The 15,341-nt window shown below is 38.9% G+C and overlaps 1 long non-coding RNA gene across 2 annotated transcripts; it reads right to left on the bottom strand.

Annotated features, from left to right (window-relative positions):
• Window positions 1–644: 644 nt before the first annotated feature.
• Window positions 645–14,615, bottom strand: LOC142832213 (uncharacterized). Of its 2 annotated transcripts, none has more exons than XR_012907210.1 (3): window positions 14,525–14,615; window positions 14,250–14,373; window positions 645–711 (listed from the first exon to the last, which is right to left on the bottom strand). It is a non-coding gene; the product is annotated as an uncharacterized LOC142832213 (long non-coding RNA). The 2 variants fall into 2 exon arrangements; XR_012907209.1 differs by lacking the exon at window positions 645–711 and adding an exon at window positions 12,593–12,695.
• Window positions 14,616–15,341: the final 726 nt, after the last annotated feature.

The following is a 15,341-nucleotide window of genomic DNA, read 5'->3' as shown; positions in this document are numbered from 1 at the left end:
TGTGTTTGGTTTGGCTCTATCTTATTTAGACAAAAGGGGGAGATGTAGGGGAAGCCCCAGCCAATCACCTTGCTTGTAGGGCGGGGTCCCCTGAGGATATTTTTTACTTATAAATATTGCGGGTGTGCTCCCCGCCTTGAACCACTTCTCATGGGTCAAATGGATTCCAAAAAAAAACAATCCTATCAATGAACAGCCTAAGCTTCCCTGCCTAGTCTCTATTGCTGAGGAAAGGACCCGCCTCCTCCCTCACCTCTGGTGTACCCCCTCCTCTCTCCATTCCTGGAACTGGCCAACATTCCAGCATTCCTGAACCCCTGCCAATGACTCTCTAATTTTTATTTATTTGTTTGTTTGTTTATTTATTTATTGGGTTTTTTTTCAAGACAGGGTTTCTCTGTGTAGCTCTGGCTGTCTCTGAACTTGCTCTGTAGACCAGGCTGGCCTCAAACTCAAGGAGATCCTCCTGCCTCTGCCTCGCAAGTACTGGGATTAAAGGCATGTGCCACCACACCTGACTGAAGAAATATTCTTAATAGAATAAAATCCTTAGATTGGAAAATACTAACAAACTCATTAACAATAGGCTAACATTAAATATAGACATACCGTTAATTAATCAAGATCCTGGCTTAGATGAATTTCCCATATTCACAGCCCATGATCCGCTTTTAGCAGCTTCTCAGCTCCGTTCAGTAACGAAACTAAATGCTAGGAAGTCAAGATAAAAAAAAAAACAAAAACTAGTTATTTGCTACATGTTCATGATATGATGGTACCAGGAGCTGTCTTAATTATTAAATCCGCATCACCCTAAGGCAACAGTTCTCAACCTGAGGCCCTTGAACTCCTTGGGGATTGAGTAATACTTTCATAGGAGTGACATATCAGATATCCTATATATCATATATTTACATTATGATTCATAATGGTAACAAAATTACAGGTAAGAAGTAGCAATGAAATAATTTTATGGTTGGGGGTCATCCCAACATGAGGAACTATTAAAGGAGCACAGCATCCCAGTCTCCAAGGCCCTTTCTTGTGACTGGATACAAATGACAGGAAATGGGTAGAGTAAAGCAAGATAAGAATGCTCCAACCACTCCTCAGCAAAAGTTTGCCGACTCACACAGAATATTCATTTCCTAGCGACTAATACTACACGATGGTTGGGAAGCAGTCAGACTTCTTTCTTCAGTCACCATGACTGTTAGTTGTACTGCCAGCATGCCATAAGAGAAACATCAGCTCTGCATCACTTGTGAGTAAGACATGGACTGGCTACTAAGATTCACATGGACTCCGTGGAAAGCTGCCCCTAACTAGGGCACACTCTCTAGGCTCTGGCATATGCAAGGATAGAAACCTTTCTTGTATTTTGAGAAAGAGCGACCTTTGTTCATCTGGTCAGCCTTTTGCCTAGAGGGTAGGATTTAAGTTCTATTTTAAGTTATGTCTGCCCCGGCCTCTAGGAAACCATGAGAATATAATGTCCAGACTGTGCCTTTGCAGTGACCCAGGCTAGAGCAGGATTCTAGGACAGTGATGCCTGTACCAACTTCTTGTCACTTGTTTGTAGAGGAAGTTGTTCCCCATACTTCATGTTTGGGCTTTTTTGGTTCTTCTAGAGTAACTATCCTTTCCTATCTTCTGTATTTTCATGATTCCTCCAACCATGGCTGTTCTCAATAAACCAAGGCTTGACTTCTCTTGAATGCACTAATCCACTGGACTTGTCTCCGTCTGACATTCTAGGTCAGTAATAAGAATTAGACTCTTTCCAAGTCACCAATACAATGGAATTAAACTTAGAAAGGTTTGTGATCCTGACAGTTCCAGCAGAATGGGCAAAGCTTCCCAGGGCTTCCTGTGGCTGTCGTCTGTCAAATACTTACTGTGCAGCCCTTAGCGGAGACACCACGAGCAAGCTAACTCCTCTCTGGGTTGTGGAAAAACACTAACATTTATGTACGCTTTTAACAATAACAAGTCCTGTTGCTGAGAAGACACAGTAACTGTTCTTATGACAGTACATCATGAGATCTCTTGTTCCCTCAGAAATGTCTTAGTGAATGTTCTCTTTCTGTGATGACAAAGGCAACTTATAAAAAAAGACATTTATTTATAGCTTGCTTACGGTTTCAGAGGTTTAGTCCATTATCTGAAGCACACAGACAGATATGGTGCTGGAGAAGGAGCTGAGTTTTACAACTGGATCCACAGGCAGAAGGAAGCAGAAAGAATCTGGACCTGGTTAGAGCATCTGAAACCCCAGAGTTCACCCCCAGGGACACACATCTTCCAACAAGGCCACATCTCCCATTCGCTGTCAAGTAGTGCCACTTGCTAATGACCAAGCATTCAAATACATGAGCTCATGGGGGCCATTCGTATTCAAACCACCACAGTGAGGATTGCTTAGCAGCCTACCTATGAACTTGAGTTTTGCCTATAAGACTATGAATATCAACCCACAACTCAACTACTATAAGTTTGTTAGTATCAGACAATTTGCAATAGACTTAGGTTGCAAACTAACAATTTTGAAGAAATGAAAGGTTATGAAAATGCAGGAAAATCAAGCTTAAGACCTATTGGGAGAGAGTCATCCTGCTTTAATAAAAAGAACTTTGATAATAAAAAGAACTCACATATGTACAAAGTAAGTATTGTGACACTAAATAGAATATTTCTATTGTAAAATTCATATGTATCATCAGTGTGATGGTTAATCTTGATTGTCAACTTTAGACAAATTAGATTTAGAATTACCATGAAAAGGAATATCATAGAATACACATCATCTTTGGTGGACTGGGTAAGAATGGTCCCCATAGGGTCATATATTTGAGTGTTTAGTTCTCAGTAGGTAAACTATTGGGAAAGATTGGGTGGTGTGTCCTTTTTGAAGGAGATAAATCACTGGAGGTGGGCTTTGAGATTTCAAAAGCCCATGTCATTCCCACAATTAGCTCTCCCCACCTACAGCCTGTAGATCAGAATGTAAAGCCCTCAGCTACTTCTCCATGACTATACCTACCTTTGTGCCAATATTCTCCATGCCACGATAAGAATGGACTAACCCTTTGAGACTGCAAGCAAACCCCCAATCAAATGCTTTCCTATGTATAAATTGTCTCAGTCACGGTGTCCAATCACAATAGAGCAGTGAATAATACACCCATAGCAATCTCTCTCCCAAGAGTAGGAAAAAATAACACAACGGCATCAGGTGGCTGAAGAGGTGGCTCAGTGGTTAAGAGGCCTTGCTGCTCTTGCAAATAAACTGTGTTCTATTTGCAGTACCCATGTGGTGGCTCAACAGTTTGCAACTCCAATTCCAGAATATCTGATGCCGCTGTGGGCACCAGGCACTCACATGGCGCACCGTCATACGTGCAAACAAAACACTTACACACATAAAATATTCAGACCTTTTTAAAAGTTATCTCAGCACTCAGAAGGCAGAGGCAGGTGAATCTCTGTCATTTAGAGGCCCTCCTTGCCTACACAGTGAGATTCAAGCTAACCAGGACTACATAGTAAAACCTTGTCTCCAAAATAAAATTTTAACATATCAGATAGAAAATATAATATTATTATTTTGAATTTGAGTGTTACTTATGACTTGCTGGAGATCAAAGCTAGGGCCTCACTTATACTAAGCAAGTACCTCTTCCATGATCTACACAGAGAAAAATATAAATGTATTAAAAATTAACTGAAATTGATTAGGTTGTATCAGTTTTGTACACACATGCATATCCATGTACATTATTGAAAGTCTGACTTCTGTCTATGCCTTTCCACCTTGAATACATACAATTTCTTAAAACTTAGTTTTTGTAAATCCATACATGTCTGATTAAAAGAAAAACTGTTTTATTTCTAAATAACATTTATATAGAAGACCCCAAAAGCCCAGGTACAGTTATAGGGTTAAATATGAATAGTTTATAGACATAATTTAATCTTTATGCTTATGGAAGTAAAATTGCTTCCACAATTTTAAGACTCAGTAGAGGAAAATGCTATGTGTTACCTCCTTCTCATTTTGGAGCCTTCAGAGGCAGGCAGAGCTCTGTGAGTTCAAAGCCAGCCTAGTCTATATAGTCAGTTCCAGATCATAAAGTGGTGCACAATGAGATCCTCTCTCAAAACAAAAGCAAAATAAAACAAACACTCTGTCTTACATTATTTCCTGGATGGGGCATGAGACTGGGCAACAGGAAATCTGACTTTTAGTCCTGTCTCCGCTACTAACTACAGTGTAGACTGCTGTGAGTCTCTCAAATTATCAAGGTCAACATTCTGCAATATCAGGCTAGATCCAGCATGTATGATTACTAACTACATAAGAAAAACATGTGTATATTCTCTAAACAAAATCCTAGTGTAATATGTGTAACTTTGAAGTTCCTTTTAAACTTCCATCAGTGATCTCAACATCCATTTTTTTGAGCTTAGCATATTTCATCCAGAATTTATTTCTTACATAAACTCTCTACTAGAATTGCTATTTTATACATAAGAAACCAAAAGAAGTTTAATTTGTTTTCAAATGTCTGATTTCTCAGAGAGAATATTTTCAGATTGAGTCATATGCAGTTCTTAGAAATAATGTTAAAACTAAAATGAAAACATTCTATTTTAAGGAAAGATTCACAATTTTCTACTACAAAGAACTCACAGCATATAAATGCTAGTTTAAAAGGAGAAATGTTAACATTTAAAAACTGTTAGTTACATAAAAACCTATTAAAAGGAAAAATCATGTGTTGTGGTCCAGGACCAGCCAGGACCATAAATTATTCTCAGATCAGAGGGGAGACATGGGAATAATTGAGGTACAACTCACATGGCTTTATCGGGAGGGACTTTTCAGGGATCCCTTATGAAATCCTGAGTTCACATCCTGAAAACTCACTCACGTTTATGATCCAAACAGCTTTTATACCAAAACATAAACTGAGGGGAAATTCATGAGCATTCTGTTTCCTAGGTAGCCGGGAGAATGACTGTGGTCACGTCCTATGCCCATTTTGTCGTCTTCCTACCTATGCCTGCTCTGTCACATAGACTGAATTAACATCTCTTTCCCAGGTGACCTCCCAAATTACAGAGAAGGAGCAGAGCGACATTAGCATGTCCTGACCCTCTCTTTAGGATGGCATCAGTTTGTCTCAAAAGGCTAAGTGACCACCTCCTGTGTGGCAGGCCAAACTGTGGTCTGAAATTCTGGCCACCATACAGTGTAGAAATATGGGCCTGTATACTATGGCCCCTATAATTGTGGTAAACAGTATATCATTTTACTATCAAGAATTATTTTTATTACCCCAGTACTAACTATGCTAATAAACTGTTAGACACATACTGTCCATTCAATTTTTGTTGTGACTAGCAAGCTACATTTAAAGCTTTTGTCCAGGAAGATTAATAATGCTACTTTCTAAAATTATCCAATCACTAAGACCAATGAGAAACTAGAAGGAATAGGTAATTGCTGTAGTTATGGTTTTATGTTTCAACTTAGCTGGGGTTGTTTCCAAACATATGAGCAAACATTATTCTGGATCTTTCTGTAGGAATATTTTGGGTGACCATGTGGGCCTCATCTAATCAGTTGGAGCCTAGAAGAGAACAAAAGACTGAGAAACGGTGAGATTACTCACCCTTAAAAGCACTTACTGCCAAGCCTGATGACTGTTGTTTTGTACACTGTGAATATGTGTCACTGATTAGTTTAATAAAAAGCCAAATGGCCAATAGCTAGGCAGGATTTGTGAGGCAGAGAGAATGCTGAGAATCGTGAAGAGATGATAGGGATGCAGAGCAAATATCATGGACTTTACAAAGTAAAGGTAACTGGGCCATCTTTAAAAATGTAGATTAAAAGATATGGGTTAATTTAAGTTTTAAGAGCTAGTTAGAAATAAGCCTAAGCTATTGGTAAAGCTTTTTATAATTAAAAGTAAGTCCCCATGTCATGATTTGGGAACTGGCTATTGGGATAGAAAAACCCGCCTACAAATGGCACCCAGTGTCTGGCCATGCATATCCACATAAGACCTAAAAAACTTTTTAAAAAAGGTTCTAAACACGCAAAAACAGCAACAAAAATGGCTTCCTAGTCTCATCTATCATGCCAGTGGTGATAAAGAGACACATCTCCCAGCAGGTACCTGCATGTTTGAGCTGCCATGAACTAAGCCATGTGGTGGTTTAAGGTTTTGCTCATGTAGACAGAAAAGCCTGCAAATATGTAGTAAAGCAAGTTCAGACAGAAAAATCTCTAAATAGGTTATGGTATATTTAATAATGTGCATAGACTTAATAAAAATGGGTATAGACAGTCATGAAAAAAGAAATAGTTTAAAAATAATAGTAAAGTATTTAAGGATAGTGTAAAGCAATAAAAAAGGCATGTAAGGATAGAAAATGCACTGGGAGTCTGGATCCTATATGATGTCTTATTAACTGAATTTATAAAAATGCTAATGTTTAAAAACAGTAGTTGCCAGAGACTTGAGATTATGGAAACTACTAAATGAAACCAACATATATATTTAAAACATGTCTTAACTTCAAAATGTAAGTTGGACAATGTGTTGCATCGCGGGAGAGGTTTTGCTTTGGTTTCCATGGGAAGTGAAAAATGATTCCTTCCAGATTAATAGAGATCGGATTTGATTTGGGGAGACCTCCTGATTATGGTGGCTACAGACATGGGGTAGAAAGCCAAAAAAAAAAAAGACTATAGGAGAGGTTCTATGTAAGCTGATACCTTAACATGGGAACAGCTCTGAGATGAGATGATACTTGATAAATCGTGTTGGCTAGAGAGTCATCATGACTTATGATTATACACCATCCTTTCATATGGCATGAATAGAGACTTATATTACAGTTTGATTATACAATGCAAATGGACTTATAAGTTGACAGATACCTTTACCTGCTCAAACATAAAACAAAAAATATCTTTAACTGACTTGTGCACACCACACATTCCATACTTGTGTTAATGCATATATGAATGTTACCTTTGAAAACTCATGTGTTTTCAGAGCAAGGTGATCAGAGACCAATTAAACTGGGTGGTCCAGGTGATCCAGTCTCAGAGAGCCTCTGTTGTTTTCTCAGAGTTATGTGCCTAGAACAGCTTCAACAGCTGCTGGCTGAGATGGTCCAGCTTTGCAGACTATTCTAGCCAGGGCTACCGATAAACCTTATACTTTCCCATTGTACAGAGACAGGACAATAAATAATACAGATAATGCTCCCAGGACTTGACCATTATCCCAATTTTCCCAGGGTCTCCTAAAGATGCCAGAGCCTCCAAACAGGGAACAGTCTAGAGAACACAATGGCCATATTCCCAAAGGCTGGGATGGATGACTTTTGGTCAATTGATGGGTTATAGATGCTTGTCATTGTTTGGGAATTTGGTTACAAGTTGTTGTTGGTCATGGTCAGGAATAAAGGGGAGATATAATACAGAAATTATGAAATGAAAGGGTGGATTACTGAGTCTACTTTTAACCACTACTCTCAAATATTTTACATTGGTATGAATTTTTGCATATCAGTATACATTTAAGGTTATTCTTTTTATTCTGTATATATGTTTCTCTCTTGTTTAAGGTTTTGTGGCTATACAGCTTATTTTAAAAGGTTATGTAAAGTTTTAGTCTTTAAAAGTTATTCATGATATTAAAATATAGATTAGTTGTTAGTCATCTCTAACAATCAAACTTATAGTTATATTAGATATCTTGTCAAGGTCATACAGAGATATATTTTAGATAGATAGATGGTCTTCAAATACTTCAAAGACAAAATATGACATTTAAAATATTTTTAAAAACATAAGGCTTTTCATAACAATGAGACCTCTCTGCTCCTGGCAGCATAGATCTACTTCAGAGAAGATAATGGGCATTGAAGAATGACCATATGGAGTTCTTTTTCTTTTGGCAAAAACTAGTCATTTAGGCAAGAAACTGCCCTTACCTTGACTACTGACAATATGCTGTCCAAACTGGACAAGCAGGACACAAAAGAAAGCAATTGCCAAATGTTGTCAAGATAGGGTAGAATTCAAAAATTCCTCCCTCACAGAAAAAGTCTGTGAAAATATTATTGGCCTGTAGACCTAAAATGGGTGTTCCAACATTGGAGAGGAACCTTTGAGTGACTGTCCAGGCATCCAGATAGCTCTCTATTCTTTCTGTATTTTTTGGAAGTTGCTTATAATTTGCTTTGTTTATTCAAGTAATATTATATCCTTTTGAGTTCTTTGATAGAATTGAAGACTAGTTAGTTAAGCTATACTTTTCCTCAGTTATGATACTAAGTAATTTAGGTACAAAACTTTGGACTCACCAACATAGAATAGATAATGGAGTATTTTCTTTGAATCTGCCAAATACAAAGGGACTGGATATTGTAAATGTAATCCTTACTTGATAATTGTTCTTATTGTATATATTTTACTATGTTAGGGTTAAAATCTCTCCTTTTTGTTTAGACAAAAATGGGGAAATGTTGCGGAATAATATTTTTGTACACTGTGAACATGTGTTACTCTGGTTTAATAAAAGGCTCAATAGTAAATGGCTAAGCAGAATTTGTCAGAGCAGAGAGAACACTAGGAAGAAGAAGGATGGAGCTGTGAGGAGACACCAGGGATAGAAAGCAAAAAGCATGGGATTTTTAAATTTAAGGTTATTGAGCCCTGTAAACATCATAGAGTAAAAGATGTGGGTTAATTTAAGTTATAAACATTAGTTAGAAACAAGCCTAAGCTATTGGCCAACCTCCCCAGTCATTAAGTCGTGAAGGGTCTGCAGAAAAATCTAACTACAGATGACCTGAGTTTAATTCATGAATTCACATGGTGAAAGTAGAGAACTGTTTACCACAAGTTGTTTTATGAGTTCTATATCCACTAGTTTGTGCACTTGGGAACACACATATAGAAACATGGGTGTGCCTGGAGAAAAGACAGCACCTTCAACAAATGGATGTCTGCATGTAGAAGAATGCAAATATATCCATACTTATCACCCTGCACAAAGTTCAACTTCAAAAGGATCAAAACCTCAACATACAACCAGACACCCTGAACCTGAGAGAAGAGAAAATGGGAAACAGCCTTGAACTCATTGGCACTGGAGACTTCCTGAACAGAACACTGATAGCACAAAAACTAAGATAAACAATTAATAAATGGTACTTCATGAAACTGAAAAGCTTCTGCAAGGTAAAGGGTACTGTAATTTGAAAAAGGCAGCAGCCTACAGAATGGGAAAATTTTTTTCCAACTGTACACCTGATAGAGGACTAATATCCAAAATATATAAAGAACTCTAGAAACTAGCTATCCAAAAATCGCAAATAATCCAATTTTAAAATGGGGTACAGCTCTAAAAGGAATTCTCAATAGAGGAAGCTCAAATGGCTGAGAAACAAAGAAATGTTCAACATTCTTAGCTACCAGGGAAATACAAATCAAAACTACTTTGAGATTCAATCATATACCTATCAGGATGGCTAAGATCAGTTAACACAAATGACAGCTCATGATGGTGAAGATGTGGTATAAAGGGAACACTCATGCTTTGCCAGAGTGCAAACTCATGCAACCACTATGGAAATCAATATCATGGTTCCTCAGAAGGTTGTGAACCCACCTTCCTCAAGATTCAGTAATACCACTCTTGGGCAAAGGATGCCCCATCCTACCACAGAACACTTGCTCAACTATGTTCATTGGTGATTTATTTGTAATAGCCAGAAACTGTAAACAACCTACCTGTCCCTCAACTGAGGAATGGCTAAAGAAATTGTGGTACATTGAGGGGTATTTGAGGCATGATATGGAAACCTAGTGCAGTGGAAACTTTTTAAAATATATGAAGGCAATCCTAATGAGGTTTCCCAATAATGATAGATACAAAGTCTGAACTGGCCATCTTTTGTTACCAAATGAGGCTTCTAGTAGCAGGACTGGGTTGCATTTAATTGAGTTGTTGGCCAAGAGAGTTCCCATGGAAATCCATCAAACAATCCAGGCTGTTGCTTAAACAATGAATTGCTGTCTGCAAAGGGACATTAGTGATCCATTAATGAGGGTAACACCCACACAACTCATTGAACATGGAGAAGTTGAACTGGTGCCTACATAGAGCCTTCACCTCTATTGTCTTAGGCTTTTTTATTACTATGACAAAACACCACAACCAAAAAGCAAGTTGGGAAGGAAAGGGTTTATTTGGCTTACACTTCCACATTGCTGTTCATCACTGAAGGAAGTCAGGACAGAAACTCAAACAGGGCAGGAACCTGGAGGCAGGAGCTGATGCAGAGGCCATAAGGGGTGCTGCTTGCTGCCTTGCTTCTCATGGTTTGCTCAGTCCCCTTTCTTATAGAACCCAGGACCAGTAACCCAGGTATGGCACTGCCCAATATGGGCTGAGCCCTTCTCCATTGATCACTAATTTAGAAAAGGCTTTACAGCCAGATCTCATGGAGACATTTCCGCAACTGTGGTTCCTTCCTCTCTGATAACTCTCGCTTGTGTCAAGTTGACACACAAAACCAGATAATATGTTTTAGTTCTTTTGATGCAGGAAGATACTCTGTAGGCTACCAAAGGAGAACTATAAATAACAAATACAGCCACAAAACTTTGGCCTACAATCTGCTCCCTCCCTGCAAGATATGCTGGGGCAATGGTGACACAGAACTGGTGAGAGCAGCTAACCCCTTTTGTCTTATTTGGCTTATGGTAAACTCTATGAGATGGAGCCCATATCAACACTGAATGACTGATCTTTTTCCAGAGACTAGACACTCAGAAACCTAGGGTAAAACCAAATACTACTGGTCTTTAAAAAAAATAGTATCAATAAAATTATTTCTAATGAAGTCTGTTATATCCATTGATCGGTGCCTTATTCAGTCACCATCAGAGAAGCTTCCTCCTTCAGCAATTGGAATAGATGTAGAAACACACAACTAATATTGCTCAGAGAGTCCTTGGAACACACAGCTCTACATGGGACATCTCCATCAAATCTTCCTCAACCCAGAGATCAGAGAACCATGCAGAATAGGAGGCAGAAAGTGGGTAAGAGTCAGAGAGGATGAAGGACATCAGGAGAACAAGGTCCTCTGAATTAACATGAGCTAAGTTCATATGAATTCCCAGAGTCTAAAGCAGTAAGCACAGGACTTACACAGGTCTGCATCAGGTCCTCTATGCATATACTGTAGCTTTCAGCTTAGTATGCTTTATGAGACTGCTGAGTGTGTGAACCAGTAGGTCTCTGACTCTTGTGCTTGCTCTTGGGACTCTTTTACCTCTGTTGGTTTGCTTCGTCCAAACTGTCAAGTGATGGATTTCGTTTTGTCTCACTATTATTTTGTCATAATTGTTTGCTATCTCTTAGAAGCCTGTTCTTTCTTTTTGTGGGTGGGCTTTTGAGATAGGGTTTCTCTGTAGCTTTGGAGCCTGTCCTGGAACTTGCCCTGTAGATCAGGCTAACTTCAGACTCACACAGATCCAGCTGTCTCTGCCTCCTGAGTACTGAGATTAAAGGCGTGCACCCTCACCACCTGACAAACCTGTTCTTTTCTAATGAGAGAGAGAGAGAAAGAGAGTCGATCTGGAGGGAAGGAGAGATGGGGAGGAACTACAAGAAGCAGAGGGAAGGGAAACTATAATCAGCAAAAATTTCATGAGAATCTATCTTCAATAAAAGGGAAAAAATTTAAAAAAGAAAACATGAGTGTACACATGGACATACACACAAGTGTAATTTTTATAACTAAAATTTTAGTCAGGTATGGTGAAGTATGCCTTTAATCCTACCAATGGGAGACAGAGGCAATCCAATCTCTGTTGAGTACAAGCCCAGCCTGGTTGGTCTATGTAATGAGTTTCAGGCTAGGCAGGGCTACATAGTGAGACCCTGTCTCTAAACATCAACAAGCTGGGCATGATGGCACATACCTTTAATCCCAGTATTTGAGAGTCGGAGGTGGGCAGATCTCTGCCTGTGTGAGTGTGTGCTGTGTTCAGATGACTATGGAGGCCAGATTGCCTGGGGCTGGAGAAGAGATAGTTGAGAGTTGCCTAGCGTGGGTACTGGCAACCAAAATCAGGTCTTCTGAAAGAGAAGCAAGCACTCTTAACTGCTGAGCCATCTTTCCAGCCCAGTTAATTAATTTATTTGTTTAATTTTTTCATTTTACATACCAACAGCAGTTCCCCCTCCCTCCACTCCTCTGTCTTCCCCACCGCCTATAACCCATCCTCTATCCATTCCTCTAAAAGGATAAGACCTCCCATGGGGAGTCAACAAAGTCTGGCACATTAAGTTGGAATAGTTGGTTTGTTTATATATATGAGAAATTCAAAACTCTACTGACTCTCCTTTGATCTCACTTCTCTGTGGACTGTGCTTGGACATACTGTGGTGCTGACCATCCAATACCAGTCATGCCTAAGGCTGGCAGTGGCATGCACAGCTAAAGAGAATCCCAAATTAAAATTGAGCTGCTGCTGGGCTTGGCTTCACATGCCTTCAATCCTAGCACCTGGGAAACAGTCTCCTCTTTGTGAGTTTGAGGCCAGTCTGGTCTAGTGAGCTCTAGGGCAGCCAGAACTACATAGAGAAGCCCTGTCTCAAAATAAATAGAAAAATAAAATAAGTCCGAGTTGTGTTCCAACTTTGGCAACTCCATGAACATTCTTTATCTTTTTTCACACACACACACACACACACACACACACACACACATACATACACCCAATATATATATATATATATATATATATATATATATATTCCCTTTTCAGACAAATACAACCCATGTTAATGGATAAATGCACAAATATCACGTCTTTGCATATAGTATCCAATGAATTATATTACTAACTGCCATCATTTGCTTTCTATTGCTGTGATGAACATCATTACCAAAAGGGGATAACATGGTTTATTTCATCTTACAGCTTATAGTCTGTCATTAGGAGAAACCAAGGCAATAGCTCAAATAGAGCAGGAACCTGGGGGCAAGAACTGATGCAGAGGTCATGAAGGAACAATGCTTACTGACTTATTCCCCATAGCTTGCTACGTCTTCTATCTTACACAATCCAGGACCGTCTGGCCCAGGGGTGACTGAACCCTCTCATATCAATCCAAAAAAAATGTCTAAAATGCTAATCTTATGGAGGCATTGCCTCAGTTGAGATTCCCTCTAGCCAGATGATCTGAGTTTGGGTCAAGTTCACACACATACAAAACACAAACAAATCCAGCTAACCATTATGTTGCCTTAGCAATAATTGTCACTTGAAGTTTAGTTCAGTTAGTGGTTACCAAGGAGACAGAAACAGGGTGATAGGTTGGGTCAAGGAGTCTGAGACTAGTTGGGGACAACTCTATCTCTGAATTTGAAAGTAAACAAATAAACAAGTCAAGTTTGGGTCTAGTCCATCAATTTCCCAAGTGTAACTCAGTATTAAAATGGTAGAGTATATAATAAACATATATAAGCCCCAGTCTTTAATTCCCAGCACAGATGCTCATGAGTGCACAGACACACTAAGACTGAGACAGAATTAGTTCCATTTTGCATTATGCAATAGCCAATAAAACAGCACTACCAAAACGTCACCAAACCCCTTGTTTTAAGCAGTTTGTCAATGTCCCTGACAAGCTTGAGAGATAGTCCCAGCCCCCAGCACGTTCCATCTACCATTATCTAGTCAACTACTTTAACTGTACCTTCCTGAACCTTGCCTCTTCCCCTTTGTTCTGATTAGCCAGTCATGTCAGATTGCAAAGTCAACCTCCCACCAGTAGAATAAGATGCAGTCACCATCCCACTATGTCAGGAATAAAAGACAGAGGCTATTTTTGCCAAGTGTGCTTTGTCTGGGTTCTAATGAACTCTTTTAACAGAAAGAAATCACATTGCAGAATTACTTTCACCTTGTTTATGTGTTCTTTTGTGAACCACTACATACTTATTAATCACAACTAACCAAGGCCTTGCTTGAGATGCTTTATAAATACAACAGGAAACAATAAAATCTTCCTTTAGTATAAACAAAATAAGGGCATTTGTAACAAGGACACGCAGGCATCTCACACTACTGAAGTTAAGAGCTTTAAGATTTAAAGACTAAAATCTGTGAAAACCCAAGAGATTTTATTTGGACTCACCCTCTACTTCTCTTTCTGCAGAACAATTGTCTCTTTTCTGTCTTCAGCAGAGGGAAGCCATGGTCATCTCCAAGTAAAGTCTTCTGTCTATACTGACTTCCTTTGAGATTTTGCTCTCTTAATCCTTAGAGAGAGAAAAGGCTCATTGACTAAACCATAAGATTGCTTGAGACCAGACATAGGCAGACTGCTGCTTTAAACCATCCCAAGGTATTCAAGTAAATATGCATTTACTAGTTCTTGGGGGTTAGAAAGATGTGCCAAATGATACCTACCACAAATAGGGACAGGAGCACACAAATACAGTTCTTCCCTCACCTGCAACAAAATAACAAATCATTCCTTCTCTTCCAGGATGAAGTAGCTGGAGGATCAGAGCAAATTATAAGACATTAAACCAGTTCCTCTCCATTTATAAGTAAGAGTAAGTTGAGCTATCTTATCAATAATTAATTTGACTGGGTTTCTCTGTCAAATACACAGTAAAGCCAGGCACAATGGGGCTTAACTAGAATCCCAACACTGAGGAGAATCAAGGTTACATAAAATGTTTGAGGCCAGCTAGGACTATACCAGATCTTGTCTCAACAAACAAAGAGCAACAGAATACACTATAGGGTTTCATACAAAACAGTGTGCTTACTCTTGATATTTTGCTTAAATCCTTTCAGTTATAAAAATACAGCTAAAAAAATATTTGGTACTTTAAGATAACAAAAAACACTTAAGCAACTTATGCCTCTAGTCTTCATATCTTTTGATTTTTTAATTTTTTATAATTTTATGATATTTATTTATTATTTCAGAGGATAACCTATGGAAGTGGGCTTTCTCCTTCTACCATATGTGTCCCAGGGATTGAACTCAGATAATCAGGTTTGGCAGTGCATTCCTTTACCCACTGAGCCATCTTTCCAGTCCTGTTTTTGGTTTTTATTTTTTGAAGTAACCCAGTCAGGCCTGAAAGTGACTGTAGCCCAGATTGGCCCGAGACAAGTAGCGATCCCCTTATCTTAGCCTCCTGAATGCTGGGATTGAAGTCATATCTACCATGAGCTTTATATGGGAGTGGCAAACAACTCTCTGTAGCCT

This window comes from Microtus pennsylvanicus, chromosome 12, assembly GCF_037038515.1.
Source record: "Microtus pennsylvanicus isolate mMicPen1 chromosome 12, mMicPen1.hap1, whole genome shotgun sequence".
In the NCBI taxonomy this organism is placed as follows: Eukaryota; Metazoa; Chordata; class Mammalia; order Rodentia; family Cricetidae; genus Microtus; species Microtus pennsylvanicus.
This window is presented reverse-complemented; position numbering and strand designations above follow the sequence as displayed.